Source organism: Microcaecilia unicolor, chromosome 3 (assembly GCF_901765095.1).
Source record: "Microcaecilia unicolor chromosome 3, aMicUni1.1, whole genome shotgun sequence".
In the NCBI taxonomy this organism is placed as follows: Eukaryota; Metazoa; Chordata; class Amphibia; order Gymnophiona; family Siphonopidae; genus Microcaecilia; species Microcaecilia unicolor.
In genome coordinates this window covers 230,142,734-230,170,587 of record NC_044033.1, presented here as the reverse complement: position 1 = coordinate 230,170,587, position 27,854 = coordinate 230,142,734, and the positions used below count along the sequence as shown (strand labels likewise).

Here is a 27,854-nt window from a genome sequence, read left to right as displayed (position 1 = left end):
AAGCTGGAATCTGCACACAGTATAACGCCAGAGAACTAGAAACAGTAATGAATTTCCTTCTCTATGGTGCAAAACAGCAGATGTAAACTTAAAAATGAACATATTCCACTCATGAAATTACAAATTAATACATACAAATAAAACTAAAAGGGAAAATAAGATAATACCTTTTTAATGGACTAATTTATTATATTTTTTGATTCGCTACCAGAGGCCAAAAAACCAGATCAGGATAGTTTACTTACCTGAGGAATTAAGATTTTGGCCTCTGAAAGTTAGTCAAAAATATATTTAATTCAATAAAAAAGTATCACTTTATTTTCTGCTTTTTGCTTTATTTTTTATTAATTAATTTTAATATAGACTAACATTCTGCATTATTTCACCCTAAATTTTAAAATAAAATTATTTTTTCTACCTTTGTTGTCTGGCCATTTAATATTTCACTCAGGCCTTCCCCTTTTGCTTCTCTAATTCCCCAATCTGTCACCAGCTCTTCCCTCTCCCCTCCAGCCATAGAACATCTCCTGTCTGTGGGTCTCTTTTGTTTCCTGCCATCCATACTGAATCTCCACTCTCTTTTTTTCCCTTTCTCCAGTCCTGTGACATCTTCTATCTCTCTTCTCCTGTCATGTGTCATCTCCTCCCACCTCAGCCATGCAGCCTCTCCTCTCCCATCCCTCCAACCAATAACTCCTCCCCTCCCTAGCCATGAAGCATCTCCTCTCTCCTCCTTCATCCAGAATCTTCTGTTTCTGTTTATCTCCCTTCTCTCTCTGCTCCCTGTCCCTGCCCCAACCCCAACACCAGCCATGCAGCATCTATTTTTTCTCTCCCCCCTCCTGGCCATCTAGGATCTCCTCTGTATCTCTCTCTTTTGCCCCCAGCGAACATGAACATTGCACCTCTGTTTCTCTCATCCTCTACCATGTACCATTGCCTCTCTCTTTCTTCCTCCAACTCAAAATTGTCCCTCTGTCCCTCTCAGTGCCCACTGCTTCTTTCTCTTTCTTCCCTAAATAACATCACTCTTCTATGTCTCATCCTCCAGCATCCACTATTGCCCCATTTTTTTCTCCGCCCATCCATCCAGCATTGCCTATCTATCCCCCTTCAATAGTCCCGTCTCTCTCTTTCCCCCATCCCTCACTATGCAGCATTGATCAGTCTCTCATCTCCTTACACCATGATCACTCCATCTCTTTCTCTCCCTCTTCCAAATTACCCCACGATTGCTCCATCTTTTTCTCCTTCTCCCCAACTGCATGACTTACTTGTTCACACCTCCTCTGGGCTGCTGCCTGCCTAAATCTATGGCAGCAACACCAAATAGGAACTGCCAGGTAACAGCAAACAAAAAAATCCATGTGCGGGGCCAGAGCCCTTTGCATGCTGCTGCCAATCTCTCTCCTCCTCCCTTCCTGAAACAGTTGCATCAAAAAGAGGGAATATGAGGAGGAAGGAGACACAGGTGCACCCAGGGCTCTGACCCTCCACATGGATTCATTTCATTTACGCTCACCTAGTCAGCAGACAGCGGCAGGGAATGGAAGGGAAAAGAAGCTGGTGGTTGCTACTTAGTGTTGCTGCCACAGACTTGGGCAGGAGAGCAAGTGGAGCAGGGAGGGTAAACTGGCGGTTGGGGCCAAGCCTCTTATACGTGGCAACTGTTCTCTCCTCTCTCCTCCTGTAAATCTCCTGACACAGTGCTAGAATTTGGGAATGGAGGGACAGATGGGGGAGAGACTTTACCATTCTTATGTCTTTCTTTCCTGCAGCAGCAAATAATCACAACCAGTGAAACAAGGATTGGAAGAATGGCGAGACAGATCATCCAACAGACGACAGGCTGGATAAATATGTCTGAAAGAAATGAAACCAGGTGACATGAATTTTAAATAGAAAAATCATAATCAATATTTGAGAATTCCTAATCTGAATATTGAAATATACCAGAGGAACCAAATAAAGAAATGTTCACCTAGGAGAGAGGGAAGAGATGGTAACAACCTTCTCTGGATCTGATTCTAGGAGGTGCTTGAAGTTTCATGATTTAAATTAGGTCTCAATTATATGAGCACTTTGCTGAAGCTTATTTTTGTGACTGTGACTGACCTGCTATAGAAACCACTGATTCTCTCTCTTGCTTCATTACAGTGTTTCCAATATGACAGGTAATCTTGCCATACTGATTTGTTCTCATAAGTAGGGAAGTTTTGACGTTGAACAGACCATTCTGCCTTTGTAATTCTGTTTCAGATGTTGGTGTCAGATTCTATCCAACTTCTTGTTTCCAGGTCACTTCAGGCTCTGGATACCATCCTGCAGATTCACACAGGATTGTAGGTGTCCCTGGCTGTTGAGGTTTCCTTTTTTTTTTTTAAATATATTTGTTATAGACAATTTCTTGGGTTAATGTTCAGGGCAAATTAAGCAGTATTGGCTACATATTATATTTTGCTTTTCAGTATTTTGTTTGATTTTATTGTATACTACTTACAATGTAAACACAATATGTAATACAACATTTTAATAGACAGCGTTGGGTAAAAGCAAAAATGGAACATATAGATAGGTAAGAGAGTAAGAGGAGTTAGAAAATAAGGTGACATTTAAAGAAAGTTGCACATGAGGTCAGAGAGATAATTAAATGTTATCTGAACTAGGGTAGGAGTGGATAAATGCATATGAACATAAAGATGAGATAAGAGTACATATCCAGTATTTTTTTATTTATTTGTTACATTTGTACCCCACATTTTCCCACCTATTTGCAGGCTCAATGAGGCTTATATAGTACCGTAATGGCGTTTGCCAATTCAGTTGATAACAAATACAGGTGATATTGTGGTCGAAAGAGGTAGGTGTGTATTAAGCACCATGAGGATTGAAGGTAGTGAAGATTGTATATTGTCCAGTACTATCATTGGTTAGGATGTGTTGCTGGGTGTGGGGATTTACGGTGGATCGGTGGGGTAAGTCTTTTTGAAGAGGTTGGTTTTTAATGATTTCCTGAAGTTTAGATGGTCATGGATTGTTTTCACAGCTTTTGGAAGTCCATTCCATAGTTTTTTTTAGTTACATTTGTACCCTGCGCTTTCCCACTCATGGCAGGCTCAATGCGGCTTACATATATAGGTACTTATTTGTACCTGGGGCAATGGAGGGTTAAGTGACTTGCCCAGAGTCACAAGGAGCTGTGCCTGAAGTGGGAATCGAATTCAGTTCCTCAGTTCCCCAGGACCAGAGTCCACCACCCTAACCACTAGGCCACTCCTCCCATAGTTGTGTGCTTATGTAGGAGAAGCAGGATTCGTAAGTTGTTTTGTACTTAAGTCCTTTGCAATTTGGGTAATGTAGGTTTAGGTATGATCGTGCTGATCCGAATCTGTTTCTGGTTGGTAGATCTATGAGGTCTGTCATATATCCTGGGACTACTCCGTAGATAATTTTGTGGACCAAAGTGCAGATTTTGAAGATGATTCTTTCTTTGATTGGGAGCCAATGCAGCTTTCCTCGGAGAGGTTAGCACTGTCGAATCGTGTTTTACCAAATATCAGCCTGGCTGCTGTGTTTTGGGCGGTGTGGAGTTTTTTTGTGAGTTGTTCTTTGCATCCCGCATAGATTCCATTGCAGTAATCTGTATGGCTTAGGACCATTGATTGTACTAGGTTTCGGAAAATTTCTCTCGGGAAGAAATGTTTTAATCGTTTAAGTTTCCACATTGAATAGAACATTTTCTTTATTACAGAGTTTACTTGGCTCTCGAGGGTAAGGTTGCAGTCGATTGTGACTCAGAGTATTTTTAGGCTCTCTGAGATAGGGAGGGTTTGTCCTGGGGTGTTTATGGTTGTGGGTTTGTATTTGTTATATTGAGATGAGAGGATGAGGTAGTGTGTTTTTTCAGTGTTCAGTTTCAGTTGGAATGAGTTTGCCCTGGAGTCCAAGATGTTCAGGCCATCATTGATTTCATTGGTTATTTCTGTTGTCATGTCTGAAGTGAATGTAGATTGTAACGTCATCTGCATATATGAACGGGTTGAGGCCTCAATTGGATAGGGATCATCATTATGTTAAAGAGTATTGGTGATAATGGTAATCCTTGAGGTACTCCGCAGGCTGCTTTCCATGGTGGTGATATGTTTGAGTTTGATTTTACTTGGTATACATAGTAACATAGTATATGACGGCAGAAAAAGACCCGCACGGTCCATCCAGTCTGCCCAACAAGATAAACTCACATGTGTATATCTTACCTTGATTTGTACCTGTCTTTTTCAGGGCACAGACCAAATAAGTCTGCCCAGCAGTATTCCCCGCCTCCCAACCACCAGTCCCGCCTCCCATCTCCATCACAGACCGTATAAGTCTGCCCTTGATTTGTACCTGCCTTTTTCAGGGCACAGACCATATATGTCTGCCCTTGATTTGTACCTTACCTTGATTTGTACCTGCCTTTTTCAGGGCACAGACCGTATAAGTCTGCCCAGCAGTATTCCCCGCCTCCCAACCACCAGACCCGCCTCCCATCACCGGCTCTGGTACAGACCGTATAAGTCTGCCATCCACTATCCTCGCCTCCCAACCACCAACCCCTCTTCCCCCCACCTGCTCCTCCACCCAATTTTGGCTAAGCTTCTGAGGATCTATTCCTTCTGCACAGGATTCCTTTATGTATATCCCACGCATGTTTGAATTCCGTTACCGTTTTCATCTCCACCACCTCCCTCGGGAGGGCATTCCAAGCATCCACCACCCTCTCTGTGAAAAAATACTTCCTGACATCTTTCCTGAGTCTGCCCCCCTTCAATCTCATTTCATGTCCTCTCATTCTACTGCCTTCCCATCTCCGGAAAAGATTCGTTTGCGGATTAATACCTTTCAAATATTTGAATGTCTGTATCATATCACCCCTGTTCCTCCTTTCCTCCAGGGTATACATGTTCAGGTCGGCAAGTCTCTCTTCATATGTCTTGGAACGCAAATCCCATACCATTCTCGTAGCTTTTCTTTGCACCGCTTCCATTTTTTTAACATCCTTCGCAAGGTACGGCCTCCAAAACTGAACACAATACTCCAGGTGGGGCCTTCTGGAGGTTAGAAAACCCTTGATCCAATTAAGTACATTTCCAACAATCCCAAAGTGGCCAAGGAGTTTTAATAATATATTGTGATTTACCATGTTGAATGCGCTCGACATGCAATGGCGTCGCGAGAGCAGCTGACACCCGGGGTGGGTCGCCGCTGCGCACCCCCCCGGGGTGCAGCGCGACCCACCCTCCCCCCTCCGTAGCACAACCCCCCCCCCCCCCCGCCCGCGAGAACATACCTGGAAGAAGGTGAGAGGCGGGCGGGAGGGCCAATCCACCGAGTGCACGCCGCTGGGGGGTGTCGGCGCCTCGCTGGTTCCTTGCTCTTTCTGCCCCGGAACAGGAAGTAACCTGTTCCGGGGCAGAGAGAGCAAGGAACCAGCGAGGCGCCGACACCCCCCAGCAGCGTGCACCCGGGGCGGACCGCTCCACCGCCCCCCCTTCCTACGCCACTGTCGACATGTGTCCCGTTTTGGTCTGTACGGTTGGATCTCGTGAACCCTTGGGTCCCCGGTGGAGCGCTGGAGTCAGCAGTAGACCCCGGCCCTCCGAAGGACAGCCGAACAACCCCTAGTCTTCACCTGCGGCGACCACCATTCCCCGGGAGTTGAGCCCCCAGGTGCTGGTGGCCAACAGGACTTCTGGAACCACGGGATTGGCGGACTGTGGGCCGCAGATGATGCGGAGGCTTGGAGGACTGGGCAAGCGGCCGGCAAGGCAGAGTCAAGATACCAGCAGAGGTCAGGGCTGGCGGCAGGTAAGCAGAGTCAGGATACCAACAGAGATCAGGGCAGGCAGCAGGCAAAGCAGAGTCAGGATACCAGCAGAGGTCAGGGCAGGCAGCAGGCAAAGCAGAGTCAGGATACCAGCAGAGATCAGGGCAGGCAGCAGGCAAAGCAGAGTCAGGATTCCAGTAGAGGTCAGGGCAGGCTGCAGGCAAGCAGAGTCAGGATACTAGCAGAGGTCAAGTCAGGTCAGGCAGGAACGAAGTCAGGAAACACACTCGGAAGCTATCCTCTCTATAAAGTAGAAGCTGAAGCAATGTCAGTGAGGAACACTGCTCCTTAAATAGCCCTCCCCATCAGGGAACTAAGAATCAACTGGTAGACGCACGAAGAAGCGGGACCCCAGGATAGCGTCATCGGGGAAGAGGCTTCAGGATAAGTCCGCCGGCGGGCAAAGGTGGAGTCGCGCTGCAGCCGGCCAACCCGGTACCGCCAGGTATGGTCCAGATTCCTGGGCTCCGCACTTGGAAGAGAAGCCTGCCAGCAGTACTGGCGCCATCTTCCCCAGCCTCGTCTGGCAGGGAAATGGCCAGTGAACAGAAGCGGAGGCAGCACCGGCCACCCAGTGGCGCAGAACGAGAGCTCCAGAAGCCCGCACTACTGCTCCCTGGAGCGGACCAGGCGGGAGTGGCGCTGCTCCAGTGTGGGACGCGACAGTATCCTCCCCGGAAGCCCCCCTCTTCTCCTCGATCTGGGCTTCGAAGGATGCCGGGAGTGGAATTCTTGTACCAACTCTGGAGCATGTATGTTGGTAGCTGGTTCCCACGAATTGTCCTCAGGACCGAAATGTTTCCAAGACAACAGGTAGAATAGCCTCCCCCTCTGCCACTTGGAATCCACAATCTCCTCTACCTCATACTCCGGGTCGGGTTTTGACTCCGGGATGTCCCGTCCTCTCTCCGGGGGATGCCACTTGGTCCTCAGAAATGGCTTTAACAACGAGACATGGAAAGCACTATGAACCCATAGGGTCCTTGGCAGGTGCAGGCGATAGGTAACAGCGCCTATTCGAGACTGGACAGTGAAGGGCCCAATGAACCGTAGTGCAAACTTTCACGAAGGCAACCGGAGCCTTAAGTACTTCGTGTTGAGCCATACCTTCTGATCCGGCTGGAAGACCGTGGCCGTGCGGCGTTGCTGGTCAGCAAAATGCTTGTACCTGGCGGCAGCTTGGTGGAGATGCTGCTGGACCTTCTTCCAGGTCTCCTGAATCTCTGCCAGGGTATGCTGGAGCTGGGCAATCGTGGAATTCGCAGGGACCAGCAGAGGGAGTCACAGATGTCATCCATACACTATGAGGAAGGGTAACATCTTAGAGGCGGAGTGCAGACTATTGTTGTAGGCGAACTCCGCCCAAGGGAGCAGTAGAGACCAGTTGTCCTGTTGGTCATTGGTGAAGGCTTTAAGGGTTTGATTGATCCTCTCCACCATTCCGTTGGTCTGCGGGTGGTAGGCAGAGGAAAAATGGGTAGCTATTCCGAGGGCGGAACACAATGCCCTCCAGAACCTTGAGGTGAATTGTGACCCCCGGTCACTAACAATGCGAACTGGTAGCCCATGGAGACAGAAGATGTGTTGTATGAAATGGAAAGCCAGGGTTGCCGCTGATGGTAATGCCTTCACGGGAACAAAATGTGCCATTCGTGAAAACCGGTCTACCATCACCCAGATCACGGTATGTCCTTGAGAGCGCGGAAGGTCTGAGATGAAATCCATCGAGAGCTCCTCCCAAGGATACGCAGGCACCGGCAATGGTTGTAGCTTACCCCACGGCCTTCCAGCAGCAGATTTGACCCGGGCGCAGGTGGGACATGAAGAGACAAAGTGCAACACATCCTGGGCCATCCGAGGCCACTGAAACTGACGAGAGATCAGGTGCAAAGTCTTATGGAAGCCAAAATGCCCGCAAAGGCAAAGGGGTGACTACTACTACTATTTAGCATTTCTATAGCCCCAGTGCACCACCCGCCGCCGAGCACGCAGAGGTACAAATGTTCTCAAGGTGGTGGCTACTGCAGGAATATGAGACACACAGGCGGGATTCAACATTGGATGGGGTTCCTCAGGATCTTCAGGGGTTTCAAAAGCCCGGGAGAGAGCATCCGCTTGAATGTTCTTCTCTGCTGGACGGAACACCAGCCGGAAATGGAACTGGGCGAAGAACAATGACCAATGGGCTTGGTGGGGATTCAACCTCTTGGCATCCTGCAAGTACAACATGTTTTTGTGATCAGTGATGACGGTAAACATGTGTTCCGCGCCCTCCAGCAAATACCTCCATTCCTGGAGCGCAAGTTTCAAGGCCAGAAGCTCTCGGTCCCCCACCGTATAATTCCGTTCCGCGGGGGTGAACTTCCTGGAGAAGAAGAAGCAAGGGAGTCACTTACCGGTGGAGGCGACCTGTGACAAGATGGCCCCTGCCCCCAGCGAGGAAGCATCCACCTCCACGAAGAATGGTTTGCTGATGTCGGGACTGCGGAGAATGAGAGCTGAGACAAATGCCCTCTTCAGGGTGGTAAAAGCCTCATGAGCTTCGGCTGGCCAATTTCGGGCATAGGCGCCTTTCCTGGTCAGCGCTGTCAAGGGCGCGGTGACCTGAGAGTAGTGCAGGATGAATTGACGATAATAATTTGCAAACCCCAGGGATCGCTGTAGCGTCTTGAGACCCTGGGGGTTCGGGCCAGTCCTGGATGGCCTGTAGTTTATCAGGATCCATCTGAAACCCCTCTGATGAAATGATGTACCCGAGAAAGGGTATAACCCGCTGATGGAAGGCGCATTTACTCAGTTTGGCTAATAGCCGATGTTGTCTCAACCGGTGGAGCACCGTACGGATGTGGGTCACGTGCTGCTGGGGTGAGGTGGAGAAAATCAAGATGTCATCCAGGTAGACAATCACTGATGAGTATAACAGGTCCTGGAACACAAAGTTAATGAAATCTTGGAAAACCGCGAGGGCATTACACATTCCGAAAGGCATCACCAAATACTCGAAATGCCCCTCGTGCGTGTTAAACACGGTTTTCCACTCGTCCCCCTGGCGGATGCGGATCAAATTGTATGCTCCCTGCAGGTCTAGCTTGGTGAAGATTCTGGCCCCCTGGAGTCTATCAAAGAGTTCAGGGATCAGTGGAAAGGGGGTACCGATTCTTCACTGTGATTGCGTTCAGACCTCAGTAGTCAATACATGGCCTGAGAGAACCGTCCTTCTTGCCTACAAAGAAGAATCCCGCTCCGGTGGGAGATGAGGACGGCCAAATGAACCCCTTCTGTAGGTTCTCCTGAATGTAGGCTCTCCTCCCGGGACAGTGTGTACAGTCTGCCTCTAGGGGGCATCTTGTCAGTGAGCAAGTTGATGGCACAATCAAAAGGCCGATGAGGAGGCAGGGTATCTGCTTCCACTGGGTTGAACACATCAGGAAAGTCCTGGTATTCCTGAGGTAATGCGGCTTTACATGGCTGAGGAGCCCTGAGGAGGGTCATAAGGACTAGGCGACGGGGGTCGGCATTTTCAGGCAAGCCGTAGATCAGCGATCACCCCAGCTACTAATCGTCCCGTGCACCCAGTCGATGATGGGAGAGTGAAGTCGCAACCAGGGGAGTCCTAGGACGAGTGGGTGAATGGACTGAGGTAAAATCAGTAGATGAATAATGGTGGCGTGATCTGAGTGATGAGCTGCGGAAGGACCGTGCCTTGGATAGACGTTACCCGTAGGGCAGGTTGGCACGGCCCCATCAGCTGTCCCAACTGCTTAAGGAGTTCGGCACTAATAAAATTTCCCCCCGCTCCGGAGTCCAACAAGGCCCTAGTGTGCACAACAACATCCTGCCACCGGAGGGTAACTGGAACGGTGATCAGATTATCAGGGAGGGGCGCGGAGTGACCCAAGACCATCCCCCTCACAGGGCCTTGGTGCCAGCGTTTCCCGGCCAAGTGGAGCAGGTCTGGATGAAGTGCCCGGCCTCTCCGCAATACAGGCATAACTTATCGCGTCGCCGGCAGGCCCTCTCCACCTCAGTCAGCTGTTGCTGCCCGATTACCATGGGTTCCTCAGAGGCTCTTGCCCGGGTGATGATAGCCGGCCTCGGGGATGGGGTTCTCCTGGCCCAGAAGCCGGATCTTGGAGGCGTCCGCTGCGCGGCCCGCTCCCGGGCTCTTTCCTGGAAGCGGGTATCCACACGGATGCATAGGGCGATCAAGGCGTCCAATGAGGCCGGAAGATCTCATCCCGCAAGTTCGTCCTTGATCCGCCCCTGTAGACCCTGCCAGAAGATTGCAGACAGGGCTTGCTGGTTCCAACGAACCTCGGTGGCCAGGGTTCGAAACCGGACTACATAAGTTCCCACAGACCCATCCCCTTGCTGAATCCACAGCAATTTGGCCGTGGTAGAGGATGGCCTCCCTGGAACATCAAATACCAGGCGGAACTGGCGAAGAAACTCTCCCAAATCGGAGAGGAGAGGATCTCCTTGTTCACACAGAGGCGATGCCCATGCCAAGGCAGGGCCTGTGAATAATGAGATAATATATGCAACCTTCACCCTCTCCGAGGGAAAGGCCCAGGGTTGCATATCAAAGTACATGAGACATTGATTTAAGAACCCCCGGCAACTCGCAGGGGTGCCATCGAACCGGGCAGGCTCGGGGAACTGGGGTCCTGAAAAGGCTTCCGCAGGCCTAGGGGCTGTGGGGGCAGGCTGGCGTTGGGCTTGAAACGTCGCCAGCTGGGAGCAGTCATCTCGAAGCACCCCTGACAGATTATTTAACTGTTCTTGTTGCTGCTGAAGTACCTGCGCCAGATTCATCATCTCGGGCTGCTTCGGCGAGCTCATGGCTTCAGCTTACTGTCCCGTTTTGGTCTGTACGGTCAGATCTCGTGAGCCCTTGGGTCCCCGGTGGAGCGCTGGAGTCAGCGGTAGACCCCGGCCCTCCAAAGGACAGCCGAACAACCCCTAGTTTTCACCTGCGGCGACCACCTTTCCCCGGGAGTTGAGCCCCCAGGTGCTGGCGGCCAACAGGACTTCCGGAACCACGGGGTTGGCGGACTGTGGGCCACAGATGGCGCGGAGGCTTGGAGGACTGGGCAAGCGGCCGGCAAGGCACAGTCAAGATACCAGCAGAGGTCAGGGCTGGCAGCAGGTAAGCAGAGTCAGAATACCAGCAGAGGTCAGGGCAGGCAGCAGGCAAAGCAGAGTCAGGATACTAGCAGAGATCAGGGCAGGCAGCAGGCAAAGCAGAGTCAGGATACCAGCAGAGGTCAGGGCAGGCAGCAGGCAAAGCAGAGTCAGGATACGAGCAGAGATCAGGGCAGGCAGCAGGCAAGCAGAGTCAGGATACCAGCAAAGGTCAAGTCAGGTCAGGCAGGAACGAAGTCAGGAAACACACTTGGAAGCTATCCTTGCTACAAAGTAGAAGCTGAAGCAATGCCAGTGAGGAACGATGCTCCTTATATAGCCCTCCCCATCAGGGAACTAAGAATCAGCTGGTAGACGCACGAAGACACAGGACCCCCAGGATAGCGTCATTGGGGAAGAGGCTTCGTGATAGGTCCGGCGGCGGGCGAAAGTGGAGTTGCCCTGCAGCCGGCCAACCCGGTACCGCCAAGCAGGGTCCAGATTCCCGGGCTCCGCACTCAGAAGAGAAGCCTGCCAGGAGCACTGGCGCCATCTTCCCCAGCCCCGTCTGGCAGGGAAATGGCCAGCGAACAGAAGCGGAGGCAGCACTGGCCACCCAGCAGCGCGGAACAAGAGCTCTAGAGGCCTGCGCTACTGCTCCCGGGAGTGGACCAGGCGGGAGCGGCGCTGCTTCGGTGAGGGACGCGACAACATGTTTGCGCTTTAAAAATGGCCGCCGAGACTTCCAGAGGTGGCCTCGCAAGACTTCTGCTGAAGTCTCAGCGGCCATTTTGAAGCACAATCCGGCAGCGGGGGAGAGTCAGCGCTGGCAGCAGGCAGGCAAGACTGCCTGCCCCGAAGAATTTGAAGGACAAGGAGTCGGTGAGGGACCAGATCTGAAGGGAGGGAGGAGAATTCGCTGAACAACTCGGGAGGGGGTGGCAGGGGAAAGAAGGGAGTCGCTGGGCATGGGTGGATGGAGGGGAGAGAAAGGTCACTGGGTATGGGTGCATGCAGGCCAGGGGAGAGGAGGGTCACTGCTGGATATGGGTGGATGGAGGGCAGGGGAAAGGAGGGTCACTGGGTATGGGTGCATGCAGGGCAGGGGAGAGGAGGGTCACTGGGTATGGGTGCATGCAGGCCAGGGCAGGGGAGAGGAGGTTCACTGGGTATGGGTGCATGCAGGGCAGAGGAGAGGAGGGTCACTGCTGGACATGGGTGGATGGAGGGCAGGGGAAAGGAGGGTCACTGGGTATGGGTGCATGCAGGGCAGGGGAGAGGAGGGTCTCTGGGTATGGGTGCATGCAGGGCAGGGGGAGAGAAGGGTCGCTGGACATGGGTGGATGGAGGGCAGGGGGAGAGAAGGGTCGCTGGACATGGGTGGATGGCGGGCAGGGGAGAGGAGGGGAGAGAGAAGAAATGCTGGACATGGATAGAGGGGAGGGAAGAGTGAGAAAGGAGATGAGATGAGGGAAAAGGAAGAGAGGAGAAAAACTGCACATGGATGAAGAAAATAGGCAGAAGCTGAGGACCAGAAATGAAGAAGAAAGGAGGAAAGGAAAGAAATAAATGGAAAGGAAGCCCTGGAAATGGAGTTAAGAGGACAGTTAGCAGCAGAATTGGATACTGGGCCAGCATGATCAGAAAAAGTCACCAGACAATAAAGGTAGAATAAAATCATTTTATTTTCATTATAGTGTTTGGAATATGTTCACTTTGAGAATCAGGTGCTCAACATTAAAAGTTTATATTTATTTACTTATTTATGGCATTTTATCGCACATTAAACATGAATTAGATTGGAACCTGGGTTCATTTAATTTTTTTTCCTGGCGTAATGCACTGCCGCCCCCCCCCCCCCCCCCCCCCCCCCCACCAGGCTCTCTCCCCGGCTATAGCCAGCTCTGCAATTTGGGGGGGGGGCGCAGAGGGGGACCGGGGAGAGAGCCTGTTGTTAAACATTTACCAGCACACCACTGCTCGGAGGGTTAGTTGTGACAAGTGAAATGGGCTTATATATGAACGAAATCTTGGGAGACCAAAGACACCCTAGGATCTACCCAGATATCATTGAACTCTCTAAATCCATGAGCAAACCACCTGTAGTTTGATCTACCAGAAATATAAATTTTACAAATATGGGAATCGGGCGGGTAGGCACTTGGCGAGAGTAATTAAATGCTGGGGTGGATCTCGAGCAGAACATGCCTTGAAGAATGCTTCAGGTATGCTAATCATGCATAGCAATAAAATCACAGATATATTTCGCACACACTTTGAAACCCTCTATGCTGATGTTGAGCAAACTTTGGGAGAAATGTCTCAGGGCTTAGATCACACCAGGGTATCACGACCCCTGCAAGCAAAGTAATTTCAGGAACCAAGCAAATCTCTTAAGACTAGGGCTGCCCCTGGGATGGATGCCATACAGGGAAAATCTTGGATCTTCTTGGGTGGGGACATTGACTTGGGAGGAGCAGGTTCTAAAATATCAGGGGGTGAATCTGCTATCTGATCTCTCTGACTTGTATTCCATGAATGTTCAGAGTCTTTTGGAAGATTTTCAGAAAGATTTTGACAAAGTTCCTCATGAGAGACTCCTGAGAAAATTAGAGTCATGGAATAGGTGGCAATGTTCTAGTGTGGATTTGGAATTGCTTATTGGACAGAAAACAGAAGTAATTTCTCTTAATGGAGGAGAGTGAATAGTTGGAGTGCCAAAGGGATCAGTACTGGGACCGGTGCTATTCAACATATTTATAAATTATATGGAAATCGGAATGACAAATGAGGTGATTAAATTTGCAAATGACAGAAAACTATTATAGGTTGTTAAAACACATGCAGATTGTGAAAAATTGTAGGAAAACCTTAGGAAATTGGAAGACTGGGCATCGAAATAGCAGATGAAATTTACAAATGCAAAGTGATGTACATTGGAAAGAATAATCTGAATCATAGTTACATGATGCTAGGGTCCACCTTGGGAGTTAGCACCTGGCTCTGCCCTGATGACTCTGCTTCAGTCGCAGCCCTCTGCCATGGCGGTTATCTTTTTCACATACTCCTCGCCCTGCTGGTCGCGGGGGCGGTGTGGGACTACTTCACTCTCCCTCCTCCAGATTTCAACCCCTTCTTCCACCTCAATCTCACTGTTTTTCCTCCTTTGAAGTCCACTCTATCCGCCTTTTCTCTCCTCTGCCTCTTCGAATAGCGGTCATTTATCGTCCCCCTGATAAGTCCCTTTCATCCTTTCTCAGTGACTTTGATGCCTGGCTTGCATTCTTCCATGATCCTTCCTCCCCCTCTCTCATCCTTGGTGACTTTAATATTCCTGCTAATGATCCTTCCAACTCTTATATTTCCAAGTTACTCGCTTTAACATCCTCCTTTAATCTCCAACTATGCTCCACCTCCCCCACTCATCAAAATGGTCACTGTCTTGATCTCATCTTCTCCTCCAACTGTTCACCCTCTAGTTTCCTTCCCTCTGATATTCCCCTCTCTGATCACCATCTTATAACTTTCACACTTAAATCTCCTCCCTCCCAGCCCCGTCCTATCTTATCTAATTTATCTAGGAATCTTCACGATATTGACCCTTCATCTCTATCCTCCCATGTTTCAAACCTCCTCTCTACTGTGGCACCATCCACGTCTGTCAACGAGGCTATTTCTTCTTACAACAATACTCTATCCTCTGCCTTAGACGCTCTTGCACCTTTGATGACCCACCCTATAAGGCGTACAAAACCCCAACCTTGTAATAATTATATTTTCCTTTAAAAATATTCTTTTTCTGTTTATCCGATTTTTCCTGTTGCAAGATATTATGCTTGTAAATATGTTAAAACTTAATAAATAAAAAAAATAAAAAAAACCCCCAACCTTGGCTGACTTCTAATATCCGCTACCTACGTTCCTGTACCCGCTCCGCCGAACGCCTCTGGCGGAAATCTCGGGCCCTTGCTGATTTCTTACACTTTAAGTTCATGCTGACCTCCTTCCAATCTGCTCTTTTACGCGCCAAACAGGATTATTATATCTAACTGACCAACTCTCTTGGCTCTAACCCTCGACTTCTCTTCAGCACATTGAACTCTCTCCTCAAGGTGCCCCCTCCCCCAACTCCCCCTTCATTATCTCCTCAGACCCTTGCTGAATTCTTTCACGACAAGGTTCAAAAGATAAACCTTGAATTATCTACCTCGCCACCTCTCCCTCCACTAGTCTGTTCCCCTCTCTCTCCTTCCCCTCATTCCTTTTCCTCCTTTCCTGAAGTTACTATAGAGGAAACTACACCTCTCCTTTCTTCCTCAAAATGTACCACCTGTTCCTCTGATCCCATTCCCACCCACCTTCTTAATGCCATCTCACCTGCTCTTATTCCTTTTATCTGTCACATTCTCAACCTCTCACTTTCCACTGCAACTGTCCCTACTGCCTTTAAACATGCTGTGGTCACACCTCTCCTTAAGAAGCCTTCACTCAACCCTACTTGTCCCTCTAATTACCGACCCATCTCCCTCCTCCCTTTTCTCTCCAAATTGCTTGAGCGTGCTGTTCACCACCGCTGCCTTGATTTTCTCTTCTCACATGCTATTCTTGACCCACTACAATCTGGTTTTCGCCCTCTCCACTCAACCGAAACTGTGCTTACTAAAGTCTCCAATGACCTATTACTGGCTAAATCCAGAGGTCTCTATTCCATCCTCATTCTTCTTGATCTTTCCACTGCTTTTGACACTGTCGATCACAGCATACTCCTCGATACCCTGTCCTCACTTGGATTCCAGGGCTCTGTCCTTTCCTGGTTCTCATCCCATGGCTTTTCCTACCATCTCTATGCTGATGACTCCCAAATCTACCTTTCTACCCCTGATATCTCACCTTGCATCCAAACCAAAGTTTCAGCGTGCTTGTCTGACATTGCTGTCTGGATGTCTCAACGCCACCTGAAATTAAACATGACCAAAACCGAGCTTCTCATTTTTCCCCCCAAACCCACCTCCCCCTCCCCACTCCCCCCATTTTCTATTTCTGTTGATGGCTCTCTTATTCTCCCTGTCTCCTCAGCTCGAAACCTTGGGGTCATCTTTGACTCTTCTCTCTCCTTCTCTGCTCATATCCAGCAGATCGCCAAGACCTGTTGTTTCTTTCTTTACAACATCCGTAAAATCCGCCCCTTTCTTTCCGAGTACTCTACCAAAACCCTCATCCACACCCTTATCACCTCTCGTTTAGACTACTGCAATCTGCTTCTTGCTGGCCTCCCACTTAGTCACCTCTCCCCTCTCCAATTGGTTCAAAACTCTGCTGCCCGTCTCGTCTTCCGCCAGGGTCGCTTTACTCTTACTACCCCTCTCCTCAAGTCGCTTCACTGGCTCCCTATCCGTTTTCGCATCCTGTTCAAACTTCTTCTCTAACCTATAAATGTACTCACTCTGCTGCTCCCCAGTATCTCTCCACACTCGTCCTTCCCTACACCCCTTCCCGTGCACTCCACTCCATGGATAAATCCTTCTTATCTGTTCCCTTCTTCACTACTGCCAACTCCAGACTTCGCGCCTTCAGTCTCGCTGCACCCTACGCCTGGAATAAACTTCCTGAGCCCCTACGTCTTGCCCCATCCTTGGCCACCTTTAAATCTAGACTGAAAGTCCACCTCTTTAACATTGCTTTTGACTCGTAACCACTTGTAACCACTCGCCTCCACCTACCCTCCTCTCCTCCTTCCTGTACACATTAATTGATTTGATTTGCTTACTTTATTTATTGTCTATTAGATTGTAAGCTCTTTGAGCAGGGACTGTCTTTCTTCTATGTTTGTGCAGCGCTGCGTACGCCTTGTAGTGCTATAGAAATGCTAAATAGTAGTAGTAGTAGCACCCAAGAAAAATATCTAGGTGTCGTTGTAGATAATACACTGAAATCTTCTGTTCAGTGTGTGGTGGCAGAGGCCAAAAATACCCCCAGGATGCTACGAATTATTAGGAAAGGGATAGTAAATAAGACTGAAAATACTATCATGTCTCTGTATCACTCCATGGCGACCTCACCTTGAGTATTGTGTTCAATTCTGGTTGCAGTAACTCAAAAAAGATATAGTGGAATTAGAAAAGGTTCAAAGAAGAGCGACCAAAATGATACAGGGGATGGAACTCCTCTCATATGAGGAAAGGCTAAGGAGGTTAGGGCTCTTCAGCTTGGCAAAGAGAAGGATGAGGGCAGATATGATTGAGAGTTGCAAAATCCAGAGTGGTGTAGAATGAGTAGAAGTGAATCGATTTTTTACTCATTTCAAAATTACAAAGACTAGGGACACTCATATGAAGTTTGTGACAAGGCTACATCCCCGAGGTATAGAGTGAAGCAGCAAAACCATGAACTACATATCCCAGAATGCATTTCCAGTCCTAGCAGTGAGATCCCAGGGGATAGGCAAGCTGGCCATATACCGTCTCTGACCACAAGAGGGAGGGTGAATGAAGGAGCCAGTTCCCCTAGACCCGCAATCAGTATCATGCTGCCCACCTGTACTAGGGAGGGGTGGGCTGAGAAGCAGGAGGAGGATTGGATGGAAGAGGGAATTAATCAGCCTGAGCAGGGGAAGAAAGCAGAACGGAATGGGAGCTTGAGAGCTGAGGAAGGCAGCCCCTGAAGGTTTGGAAACCTACATGGTTTTGGAATTTATTTTGGTTTAAAGCCTGTTTTTCTTTTGGGAGACCTGTTTGCTTTGGGGAAACCATGAATGGTGGGGGAATTACTAACCTGTTTTGAAACCTGATTATTTTGAGAACCTCTGAAGTTGGAAGGCTTGTTTATGAAGGAGGGCTGCCTGGTGGGAAGAGGGGTTCAGTTCAGGAGGAGAGAAGCAGTTGCAGGCTGAAAATTCTTGGGCAAGAGAGGTCCCTAAAGTACTGAAGCAGGCTGAGATACCTTGGGTGGGAGGAAGTCCCAAAAGTATTGAACCTCCTGAAAGTAAAGGCTGCTGGGTGATTAAGTGTTTGTCTTGAGGGGAAATCCTGCTTGTGGGACAAGTACTATTTGTTTGCTACTGACTGGACAAAAAAGCAGGGATTTCCAAAGGACTATTGCATTCCCCTCAGGGAAGGGGGCAAAGTCTTTGTGTAATTGGCTGATGTACTAAGCAAGGCAGAACAGCCCTGCCTGAGAAGCAAGTCTCTACTCTGGACTGGAGTGAAGTTTTGTTTATGAATCTGGAAAATAAAGGAATGTTTTGAAGTATTTCCTGGTGGCAGTTTTGTGAAGTTCTGGCTATTCATGGGAGGCAGCTTCCTCCCCCATACTAGAGCAGCGGGCCCGTTTACAAGTTACATGGAAATATTTTTAAAACAAATAGGAGGAAATATTTTTCCCCCTCAATAAAAAAGTTAAGCTCTGGAACTTTTTGCCGGAGGATGTAGTAACAACAGTTAGCGTATCTGGGTTTAAAAAAGATTTGGACAAGTTCCTGGAGGAAAAGTCCATAGTCTTCTATTGAGACAGACATGGGGAAGCTACTAGTTGCCCTGGGATTGGTAGCATGGAATGTTGCCACTATTTGGATTTCTTCCAGGTATTTGTAACCTGGCTTGGCCACTGTTGGAAACAGGATACTGGGCTAGATGGACCATTGGTCTCACCCAGTATGGCTATATTTATGTTCTAACTACAGATGTGAGCCACTTACCTTCTATCGGGTGTATCTTTCTATTCAATATGATGCTAGGGCCAAAGTGGCTTTGAATGGACAATGAGGTGGAGGAGTGGAGCTGTATGTGAAAAACTATATCAGAGCGGCTGAAATGAGGGAAACCTGTGGAAAGGAAGAAGCTACATGGAATGTCCTGGAAAGTGAAGATGGAACCTGTAGCCACATGGATGTTATCTACAGACCTCTGGCACAAATGAAAAAGCTGGACAAGGATCTGATAGAAGATATTCAAAAGCTTGGTATGAAAGAGGAGGTGCTACTACTACTACTTATTTCTATTGCGCTACTAGACATACGCAGCGCTGTGTTAGGAGATTTCAACTTGCCTGATGTAGAATGGAACATCCTGTCATCAGAATCGGAAAGAAGTAGAGAGATTATGGATGCCTGTCAAAGTGCCTTGCTCAGACAAATGGTGACGGAACCCACAAGAGAAGGGTTGATGCTGGATCTAGTGCTCACAAATGAAAGAAGGGTTTCCAGTGCCTATGTGGATGCCCACCTATTTAATAGTGATCATCATATGATATGGTTTGATATAAATGCAGATGTACAAAACTCAAAGTACTGGATTTCAGACGTACTGATTTTGGTAAAATGGAGGAATACCTAAAGAAGAAATTGATGGCATGGGTGGGCGTGGGTAAAGTGGAAGTGCAGTGGTCGAAGCTGAAAACTGCTATAAATATGGCAACTGATCTGTACACAAGGAAAGTAAACAAAAAACAAGAGAAAAGGAAGCCTATATGGTTATCCAAACAAGTGGCTGAAAAAATAAGGGGCAAGAAATACAGAAGAATGCAACAAAAGGATCACAGACAAGATTTTTGGATTAAACTCAAAGAAGCGAAGAGGGAAATATGGCTACCGAAAGCAGGGGTATAAGAAAAATGGCTAAATATGTCAATAGAGGTGACAAGACCTTTTTCAGATATATTGGGGAAAAGAGAAAAGATAGAAATGGAATTAATAGACTGAAACATGCTGAGAATGGCTATGTGGAGAGTGATGAGGATAAAGCAAAAATGATAAACAAATACTTCTCATCGGTGTTCACGGAAGAAAATCCTGCAGAAGGATTGCAGTTGTCTGGCGATGAATTATCTGGGAATGGAGTGGATATTGTACTATTCACGAAAGAAAGTGTTTATAAACAGTTTAAGAAACTGAAAGTGGACAGATTTATGGGGCCAGATAGGATACATCCCAGGATATTGAGGTCAGAGAAGTCCTGGCGGGACCTCTTAAGGATTTATTTAATAGATCTTTAGAGACGGGAGCAGTTCCTTGGGACTGGAGATGAGCTGATGTGGTTCCTCTTCACAAAAGCAGAGACGGAAAAAGTGGGAAACTACAGGTTGGTAAGCTTCAAGTCAATGGTAGGAAAAAATAATGGAGTCACTGTTGAAGGAAAGGATACTTAACTTCATGAAAGCCAACAGGTTACAGGATCCGAGAACATGGCTTCACCAATGGAAAATTCTGCCATTTTTAGATTGTAAGCTCTTTAGAGCAGGGACTGTCTCTCTGTGTCAGGTGTTCAGCGCTGCATGCGTCTGGTAGTGCTATACAAATGTTAATAATAATATTGACTTCTTCGACTGGGTGGCCAAAGAATTGGATGAAGGATGCGCTCTAGATGTAATTTACTTGGATTTCAGCAAAGCCGTTGATATGGTCCCTCACAGAAGACTCATGATTAAGCTAAGAGAGCTAAACTTAGGATCCAAAGTAGTGAACTGGATTGGAAACTGGTTGACTGACAGGTGGTGGTAAATGGAATCTGCTCCGATGAAAAGAAGGTGAGTAGTAGAGTGTCTCAGGGGTTGGTGCTGGGGCCAATTCCATTTAATATATTTTTGCGCAACATTACTGAAGGATTTGAAGAAAAAGTTTGACTTTTTTTAGATAACACGAAGATAGCCAATAGAGTGGATGGAGTAGAAACCATGAGAAGGGATCTCCAAATGTTAGAAGAATGGTCAAGGGTCTGGCAGTTAAAATTTAATTTGAAAATCCAACTAATCTTTAATACACATGGTAATACTCTGAGTGAGTAGATATCTATTCACACACTCTAATTATATAACAAGATATCTTGTGTGAACTGTAGTTAAAATTTAATGCCTAGCTGTCTGTTCGTCTGTCCAATTTAGATTGTAAGCTCTGTTGAGCAGGGACTGTTTTTTTCATGTTCATTTGTACAGCGCTGTGTAAATCTAGTAATGCTATAGAAATGTTTAATAGTAGTAGTAGTGATGCACTTGAGGCGCAGAAATCCAAAACAGATACCAGGTAGGAGGGAAGAGATTGGTAAGATTGGCTCAGGAGAGGGACCTTGGAATGATGGTTGTGAAACAGTGCGATAAGGCGGTGGTCATCGCCAGAAGGATGCCAGCCTACAGAGAGAGGGGTGTTGATGCCCCTCTACAAATCATTCGTGAGGCCCCACTTGGAGTATTGTGTTCAGTTTTGGAGGCCATATCTTACTAAGGATATAAAAAGATTTGAAGTGGTTCAAAGAAAAATGACGAAAATGGTATGGAATATACATTGCAAGACTTACGAGGAGAGACTTACGGACCTGAACATGTATACCCTGGTGGAAAGGAGACATTCAGATATTTGAAAGGTATTAATCCGCAAACAAACCTTTTCCAGAGACTGCAAAGCACTAGAACTAGAGGACATGAATTGAGGTTGAAAGGGGGCAGACTCAGGAATAATGTCCGGAAATATTTTTTAATGGAGAGGGTGGTACATACTTGGAATGCCCTCCCGTGGGAAGTGATGGAGATAAGAACTGCAATGGAATTCAAGAATGCGTGGATAAACACAAAGGAATCCTGTTTAGAAGGAATGGATCCAAAGAAGCTTAGCGGAGATTAGGAAGCAACACCAGTAATTGGGAAGCAAAGCTAGTACTGGGCAAACTTTTACGGTCTGTGCTCTGATCATGGCTGGACAAATTCTGCTTCAGTAGTTGGAGAACAAGGACAGTGCTGGGCACAGTTCTATGGTCTATACCCTGAAAATGGCAAGGACAAATCAAGACCAGGTATACATATGAAGTATCACATACCATATTGATGGAGTTTATCTTGTTGGGCAGACTGGATGAACCATACAGGTAGTAGTAGTATTTATCTGCTGTCATTGACTATGCTACTATGGAGCACTGTGCCATGTTCCACGCACTGATTGTATGGTTACCTATGGGGGAGCATGGGGGGAAGAGGGGTGCTGGGGATGAATTATATCTTCAATTTGTTGCCTGATCTATTGTTTGCATGTTTATATACTCATAAAAATGATTTAAACAAAACATGGCATCTAGGCAGGGAAAGCACATGATCGATGTATATATTCTTTGATGGATTTTTTTGTATTTTGGAAGGTATTTTATATTTGTTATTTATGTTAGCTTATTATCTGCTTTAATCTTTATTTATTTATTTTAATTATTAATAAGTAAACAATTTATAATACCTCTCCATCGCTCCATGGTGTGGTTACACCTCGACTATTGCATGCAATTCTGATTGCTACATGTCAAGATAGATATAGTGGGATTAGAAAATGTACAGAAAAGGGTGACCAAAATGATAAAAGGGAGGAAACAATATCCTAAGAGGAAAGACTAAAGAGTTTAGGGTCCTTTCGCTGGGCTTCTTTGCATTTAGCGTGCGCTAAATCTATTAGTAAAAGGAGTCCTGTGAATGCTCAAAGTATCTACACGCTTTAGGAAGTTCTTAACAGCCTTGTTGATTGGTCCCTGAGGCAGGCTGCCCAAGATCATCTGCCGACACCCAGCCCATGATCAGTGGCGTAGCTACCAGGGGAGTGGGTGCTCCCCCAAACGGAGTTCTTCTGGCACCAGCGCCTATTTTTTTTTGTTGTGCAGCACTAAAAATGTGTGCCGGCGGAAGCCCGCTCTCCTTCCCCCTGCACCGTCAACCTGGCTACGCTTCTGCCCATGATTGCCATTAATCTTTTAAAGAAATTATCTGTAAGTCATCGTATTATCAAATACAAATCACTCAAATTCAAATTATTTACAAAAGTCTACATCAATGTGATATCATTAACAGTAAGCTAGTTCCCCATTTTCTTTTTTTCAAATAATGGTAGTTTTACAGTGCAAACGTTTTTGAACATGTGAAAATCGCTAGCAGGCTTATTTTCGAAAGAGAAGGACACCCATCTTTCGACACAAATCGCAAGATGGGCGTCCTTCTCACAGGGTCTCCCAAATTGGTATAATGAAAAACCGATTTTGGGCGTCCCCAACTGCTTTCCGTCACGGGGACGACTAAAGTTCCCAGGGGCGTGTCGGAGGCATAGCGAAGGCAGGTCTTGGACGTGCCTAACACATGGGTGTCCTCGACCAATAATGGAAAAAAAAGGGTGTCCCTGACGAACACTTGGTCGACTTCACCTGGTTCTTTTTTTCTTACGACCAAGCCTCAAAAAGATGGCCGAATGGACCAGATGACCACCAGAGGGAATCGGGGATGACCTCCCCTTACTCCCCCAGTGGTCATTAACCCCCTCCCATCCTCCCAAAAAAATTTAAAAAATATTTTTTGCCAGCCTCTATGCCATCTTCAAATATCATATCCAGCTCCATGACAGCAGTATGCAGGTCCCTAGAGCAGTTTTAGTGGGTACTGCAGTGCACTTCAGGCAGGCGGACCCAAGTCCATACCCCCCTATCTGTTACACTTGTGGTGGTAAATGTGAGCCCTTCAAAACCCACCATAAACCCACTGTACCCTCATCTAGGTGCCCCCCTTCACCCCTTAGAGCTATGGTAGTGGTGTATAGTTAGGGGTAGTGGGTTTTGGGGAGCTCAGCACACAAGGTAAGGGAGCTATGTACCTGGGAGCTTTTTCTGAAGTTCACTGCAGTGCCCCCTAGGGTGACTGGTTGGTGTCCTGGCATGTCAGGGGGACCAGTGCACTACGAATGCTGGCTCCTCCCACGACCAAAGGGCTTGCATTTGGTTGTCCCTGAGATGGGCGTACTCAGTTTCCATTATCGCCAAAAATCAGAAGCAACCAACTCTAAGGACAACCATCTCTAGGGACGACCTAATGTCAAGATTTGGGCATCCCCACCCGTATTATCGAAATGAAAGATGGACACCCATCTTGTTTCGATAATACGGGTTTCCCCGCCCCTTCGCCGGGATGTCCTGCGAGGATGTCCTCAGGAAAACTTGGGCACCCCTTTTTGATTTTGCCCCTTCACGTGGTCTTGCTAAAAAGTATGTAGCTTCACCATGTTTAAAGATAATCTCATTCCACTCAGCACAGCACATAAATGTAAATAGTAACAGCAAATCAAGCTGTAAAATTTCACACTGAAATTCCAAGTGGTTGCTGAGAAAACAGCAACAAATTTTAGAGGGTTACTGTTTTTTGCTTCATCCTGTAGATGTAGAAGGGAAAGTCTGAAAGAACTCACATTTTTATTTATGTATTATTAGGGGAAATGGAATTGGGACTTGATATACCGACTTTCTGTGGTGTTTTGCAACTACATTCAAAGCGGTTTACATATTCAAGTACTTATTTTGTACCAGGGGCAACAGAGGGTTAAGTGGCTTGCCCAGAGTCACAAGGAGCTGCAGTGTGAATCAAACTGAGTTCCCCAGGATCAAAGTCCACTGCACTAACCACTAGGCTACTCCTCCACTAGGATTTATTTACTGCCTTTTTGGAGGAATTCACTCATATATTTTATCACTTCATATACAATTTTGTTTTTACTATTAGAAATAACAGGTTTATTTTCTTTTTCTTAACTCCATGACTCAGTTGTGTGCAGAGGATAACAGAGAGGGGGTCTGCACAATATACCCATATTTAAAAAGTGGGCAACTGATTTTCAAAGCCTCTGTACCCACTTAAATAAGGAAAATTATCCAACCTCAACTCAGTTAAAATTATGTGTGCTCTCCTCAAATTCCAAGGTTGTATCCTGGGACATGTTCAGATTACAGAGGGTTATTTTCCCACAAAATGTACCTCCAAGAAACAGCAGGTGTGAGTGACTGAACATACATTCTACTTCTGCACTATTCAGAGAAGCACACATATACCAAAAAGTCATATGTGAAAAGAAGCCACTGTTTTGCACCAGAAAATACTTTCTTAAATTTTCCTGATATCAAAAACCCAGAAAATGTTGGAGTGACTCTCACCTGCATTTACAGTCTGGAAGAGAAGACAAGTCAACAGAAGGATAAAGCCACAATGCGAAAAGAGAGCTCTTCTCCAAGAAGTTACATGAAAATCCATCTCTAGGACCTCTGAAAATAATACAATCATATTACCAACAATACAGTGAAATTAAGCTACACTGATATCAAGAGCAGTTGAGGCTCAGGGACAGAATGTACCAGCATGACATCCCCAATTGTGTGTGCATGTATGTGTGTGTGTGGGGGGTATCTCAATCCTGGAATAGAGCAGGGTTTACTGATATAGTCTTATAGAGAACGAATGGGAGAGCTGCTGCAATTGCCAGTCTTGATCTAGGCCTGTGCCTGAGATCACCCCACAGGTGCAGCAATACTTCTTCTGTAAGTCTGAAGCATGGGGCCTTTCAGCAGTTGTGCATTGACAGACCTTGTGATGCCCTCTGCCTTACATAGGTTTTCATAGTGACAGGAAGCTTGTGCCAGAAAAGGTGGGGCATTTCAGGGCTTGTTAGTGCACAAGTGCTGGAAGAGTCCACGCTGATAATTACTTAGAGAAGAAGCAATGTTCCAGCTGTGGGGCTAAATAAAGTACAGCGGTGGATGTAAGAGGGCACATAAGAGAAGGGAGGATCCAGGCAAGGGTAATGCAGGAGGGGAAGACACCATTTCTAGTGATTCCAGGAGGGACCATTCCCCCCCCCCCCCCTACACTTTTGCTTATAGATGCCTATAACTGAAATCCAACCATATATCTTCAGTACCAGAATGGTGTGGTCAAATGCTTTGCTCTGGGCACACCTGGTTTTATAAAATGAGGTTTATGTTAGATTTGATGATGGAAATTTACTTTTGAAAAATTTTGTGAAAATGATAACACAGTCCTGCAGCACCATCATCCTATATTTAGAGGCAGGTGCCCTGTAGGGCTACAGGTACACGTATCTTGCCGATATATTTCTGAAGGTTCTTTGGAGAGAAGACCATCTCTTCACCCTGCACATGGTCTCATATCCCATACTCAGTACACACTCCATCACTAAGTGGCAAAACTGCCCTCACTCCCCTTCTGTAACTCTACTGAGAAGTTCGGGGGAGGGTAGTGAGGTTTACCAGAACAATTGGAAGTGTTTGGGGAGTTTATTCTACCTCGTGTTCAGTCTTCTAAGAATAGTCTCTCTGCAGTCTCAGGAAGTCCAGATCCCACAAGATATGTTGAATCTCCGACTCCTCTCCTTCATAATCAAGAAGTTCTGAAATGTAAAACAGGAAACATGTTAGTAAACATTTAGATGGACAAATTAACAAAACATTATGAATACAAGGATGTCAGACAGTGTTTTTCCTAAGTTTTACAGTATAAATATAAATTTTTTCACCTTAAACCTGCTTCTTTTCCTTCTCTGTCTGAAAGTGAAAGTAAATGTTTGTGGTTTGTACTTTAACCTTGCTGTAAACTTATGCAGGTGTGGCTCTATAATCAGACCAACTGACACAGAAGTCTCAGGTAGCAGCTTTCAAGGAGTGGCAAATAATAGCAAAATAGAATTTGAATCAACCACAGCAGAAGAGCCTGCTCTCAGGCCGGCCTGCTGCCCTGTAGGTATTTATCCCCCAGCTGACTCAGAGTGTGCCCTTCCAGTCAGTCATCTCTCCTTCCACCTCCCTGACCCAGGGCCGTAGAGAGACTGGGCCAGGCCCTGGGGCCCCGCCCCTGCCCTCCCAAGGTCATCGTCATCGCCGCCCCCCTCTGTCCACCACCAGACGGGCCCCCCCTGAATTCAAATCATAGCACCTCACCTCGACCTTGCTCCGTGTGGAAGAAGGGCAGCAGCGGCAGTCTGCAGATCGCCTCCCTTCGGGCCTTCCCACCCTGTGTCCCGCCCTCATCTGACATAACTTGCGCGAGGGCGGGACACAGGGAGGGAAGGCCCGAAGGGAGGCGATCTGCAGACTACAGCTGCTGTGCTTCTTCCACACGGAGCGAGGTCGAGGTGAGGCGCTATGATTTGAATTTAGGGGGGGCCCAGCCTGGTGGTGGATGGAAGGTGGAAGATGGAGGGAGGTGGGTAGAGAGGACTGCGGCATCGGGTCCCCCATGGAGGCCCGGGCCCGGAGAATTTTGTCCCCCCTGCCCCCCCCTCTTGGCGGCCCTGGGCATCTCTCTTTCCATCCCTCCCCAACCTGGTGTGGCATCTTTCCTCCCACCCTCCTTCCTCCCTAATCTACCTTCCCTTGCTCTCCTGCTGTCTAAAGATTGCTGCATCCTGACTCCCACCCTCTCCAATGTAACTTCCTGTTTCCTTAGATGCAAGATGCAGAGAGTGAAGACTCCAGGGCTAGCAGTAGGCAGCAACTGAATTGCTGCCATCATCCCAAGACATCAACTGCTGGTAGACTAGAGAGGAGGGAGAGGGAAAGAGAGATGCCGGACCATGGGCAGAGAGAGGAGAGAGAGATTTTGGTCAACAGGAGGGACAGATGTGTTAGATTTGGGAGGGGGAGAGATGCTGGATAATATGAGGCAGGGAGGGACTGATATTGTACTTGTAGACATAGGAGCCAACTTTCCAAAATGATTGGGGTGCTAAATTTTTATTTTTTTTACAGGTGGTTCATTCCCCTCCCATGGTACCTTAACATCACCCCCCATACCTTAACATCCTGTCTGCTGCAGTCTTCACCTGGGCAGTGGCAGTTCCACTCATAGGCTACCTGCAACCTGCACCAGGACTTCTTCCCTGAATAGTCCCGCTCCTCAGTCCCCCTGTACTGTGCAAATATAAGGAGATGCAAATTTCAAAAACTGACATATTTCAATCACTATACTATAGGTTAACAAATACAAATAAAACAAAAAATGGAAAATATGATATAATTTTATTGGACTAAATACATTTTTCAATTAGCTTTCAGAGGCCAAAACCTCTTTCCTCAGGTCA

General features: G+C 47.3%; 1 protein-coding gene and 1 long non-coding RNA gene across 2 annotated transcripts in view; both read right to left on the bottom strand.

Moving 5' to 3' along the window:
• LOC115466353 (E3 ubiquitin-protein ligase TRIM39-like) overlaps window positions 1-27,854 on the bottom strand; it is a 399,358-nt gene that overhangs the window by 157,407 nt on the left and 214,097 nt on the right. The gene's annotated exons all lie outside the window — the stretch shown is intronic.
• LOC115466355 lies at window positions 1,755-26,352 on the bottom strand. Its single transcript, XR_003941537.1, has 4 exons — window positions 26,292-26,352; window positions 26,062-26,165; window positions 24,916-25,023; window positions 1,755-1,863 (listed from the first exon to the last, which is right to left on the bottom strand). It is a non-coding gene; the product is annotated as an uncharacterized LOC115466355 (long non-coding RNA).